The sequence below is a fragment of the Triplophysa dalaica genome, chromosome 24 (genome assembly GCF_015846415.1).
Source record: "Triplophysa dalaica isolate WHDGS20190420 chromosome 24, ASM1584641v1, whole genome shotgun sequence".
In the NCBI taxonomy this organism is placed as follows: Eukaryota; Metazoa; Chordata; class Actinopteri; order Cypriniformes; family Nemacheilidae; genus Triplophysa; species Triplophysa dalaica.
In genome coordinates this window covers 2,547,498-2,550,682 of record NC_079565.1, presented here as the reverse complement: position 1 = coordinate 2,550,682, position 3,185 = coordinate 2,547,498, and positions in this window count along the sequence as shown.

Here is a 3,185-nt window from a genome sequence, read left to right as displayed (position 1 = left end):
AGAGAGAGATGTTTAACTGGTTGTTGACCCGTGTGGGTCACAAAGATAATGGCTTTAATTGTCTGTTTCCTGATATTAACTCCACACCGCAGTCCAGATTCATCAACCAGCTATTCGTGATAGAAGAAAAACAACCTTTTTGAAACTTTCGTTTATTTTGAGAATGATGTTGGGTTGAAAATGTAATGATAGGAGAATAATAACTTCATCTCAGATGTTTCTCATATAGTTGCTTATGAGAAATACGTGAGAATGTTATTGTTGAAATCCATGATGTAAAGCAAGTGGAAATTATGAAGATAAGAAATGTTTGAGTTCTTATTGAGATCTTTAATAATATTGACTTTTGATTGCAGTTTTGACCAATCTGAGCTCAGTTTGAGACGTTTTTGACATCTCTCCTCAAACTCTAATGACAGACACATTTATGAGATTAATACATATATGGAATTAAGAAATATATGAGATGCAGATGCAGTTTGCTCTCCATTAAATGTCAGTTATGTATGCATTTAATCCTTTAGTTTTTTTTACTTTTCTTACTTTTTTTAATTACATTTTTTAAACCAAAATTGTTCATTTTTGTTAGCCTTAAAGTGAGAGTCCACCCAAAAATGAAAATTCGGTCCTCATTTTCTGAGCCTCTCGTCATTTCAAGCCTGAATGCCTTTCTTTCTTTCGCAGAACACAAAAGAAGATTTTTAAAAAAATATTGTGTTTGGACCCCATTCACTTGCATTGGTTTTGTGTCCATATAGAAGTGAATGGGGTCCAGTGCTGTTCGGTTACCAACTTTCTTCAAAATATCTTCTTTTTTTTGTGCAAAAGAAAGAAAGTCGAAAAGCTTTCAAATGACAAGAGGGTTAGTAGACGGTAAACATTCATTTGTTTCATTTTCTCTTTTTCGGAGTATCCCAAAAAACGGTCAGGAATGTGTGGGCGGAGATGAGGGTGGGGGTGCTCGTGCTTTCAAAGGCCGGTGGAAACCGAGCGGACACATTTTCAAGCCTTGGGTTGGTTTTGGCAACGCTCTCGCTAAACGACCTTTGTGTTTCTCATTACGCTGCCCATACGGAAGAGGTTAGCAGCTAGAACCCTGTTAGTACAATGCTATTCACTGTGACAACCAGCTCTGAATGCAACCCGGCTCGGAGCGGTCGGATTCCAGACCTAAACAACCAACCCAATATGAGCCAGGAGACATTCAGAGGTCTTTCTATACATTTTTATCCCAGATCTCTCATACCTGTGACCGTTTGCGTTAACATTAGAGCTAGTTACAAATGTTTGCATGAGCATTTCATAGCCTCCTGTTTACAATAGGCTCTGGAACCGACGAAAGCCATAATTCCATTTCGGTTGAACCAATGAGGAGCTTCAGCAAGCGCCAATCCAACGCATCGCTCACAGCGCAAATGGGTACGAAACGCCCCCCTACCGCACTTTCCAAATCAATTTAGAAGGTTCCTCAGAAGTTTGAGTGAAAACACCTGGTCGGGTTATTGGGCCGTAGCACGGCTTCCATCCCGTGCCGCACCGGTAAGAGTCGCGCCAGCGGCTTCAGTGCACCCCTCCACAATTTTACAGAGCACAATTTTTCCAGGATTAGTCCTTCCGTGATTTAGCGCCGCTCTCTCCTGACCTCTGGAATGCAATGAATGACGGATCTATTTTCTTACATTGTTTCACCTGCTCTAAATAGAACCACATGTTGCTAGCGGCCGCCTCCACGGCCTTTCCGCCGTAATTGGAAGCACATTGGAGAGGCGCAGACAGCCGAGGGGCTTCCATTAAGCCAAAGCGTGACATTCGGAAGAGGAAAAGGGCAGAGGGAAGAGATATTGTAACAAACAATAGGTGGTTGACGGGACAGTGTGGTGGTCGGTGGATGGAAGCGGTTATCCGGGGAAATCCGAAACCAGGTCCTCTCCAGTCTTGAAAGACGTGTTTAGAGGAATCCTGTATAGTTGTTCTCTGGTTATAGTGAAGAGTTGGTTTATGTGATATACTCAAGAAGAGCTTCACAGGTGCATTGTGTCATATTTTGGAGGATCTATTGATAGAAATTTACATTTATATTACATTTAGTCATTTAGCAGACGCTTATCCAAAGCGATTTACAAAGAGTTCAGGGAGCAATAAGTAATATGTTATACAGGAATGCGATCTAATATATACATCACTATGTGTTCAGAGGTGTTTAAAGATCTTACATAATGAAGCGTTATGTTTTCATTACCTTAGAATGAACTATTTCTATCTACATACACTGCGGGTCCCCATACATGGAATTCGCCATGTTGTTTCTACAGTAGCCCTAAATGGACAAACTGCTCAACAGAACGCATTTTGTAAATATGTAATCTCCTTTAAAGAAACAAAAACGTGATGACATATTAGTCCTGTGTCAGCCACCGTATTGCTTCGAAAGGGAGAGGGGAGATGTGCCGTTGGTTGCAATTCGTAACCTCTTCACTAGATGGCACTACATTTAATATATTGGACCTTTAAAGTTATGACCGCTGTCTCTTGCACTTTGATGGTCTGGTGTGAAGCTGATTCTTAATCACTGGTTGCAGATTAACACTGATGATTAGGGTGAGACCTTTTCAGATTAAGCTTTAATTTCTTGTGGCCAGAAAAGATGCTCGCTAAATCAAATCTGCTGGTTTATTACAAACAGGCTTTTTTTCCTGTACTTGCTAGTTAATCCAAGTTGGAAAAAGCTCTGCTGGATAATAAAAAAAACTCAAGTGGTTTACTTGCCTTTGCTTCAGCCAAACTGGCAAACAACCTTTGTATTATCATATCACTGCAGTCCTTCTAAAACATCGTTTGTCTATATTTTGTGATTTTTATTTTCTGTCATTATTATTAATCATCCTTTATGTTTGTCAGTGTTTTTTCAATTTCATGAACAAGCAAATTTGGAAATGAGGTTTGGGAAGGAGGGACACCACATTGTAATAATCACATGAAGCAATGAATAAATGAACTATTTTCGATTTTATGTTTAATTCTTTCACATTGTTCGTCTTTATTCCACAAACGAAAGCATTCAGTGGATTCCAAGTGGTTGTAGAAACTTATATTTGACAACACTGACATCTGGCGGCGGTTTGAGGAACAGCATGTATTTCTCAGGAGAACTTGTTGGCATTGTTTAACCAAGAAATTAAAATGTC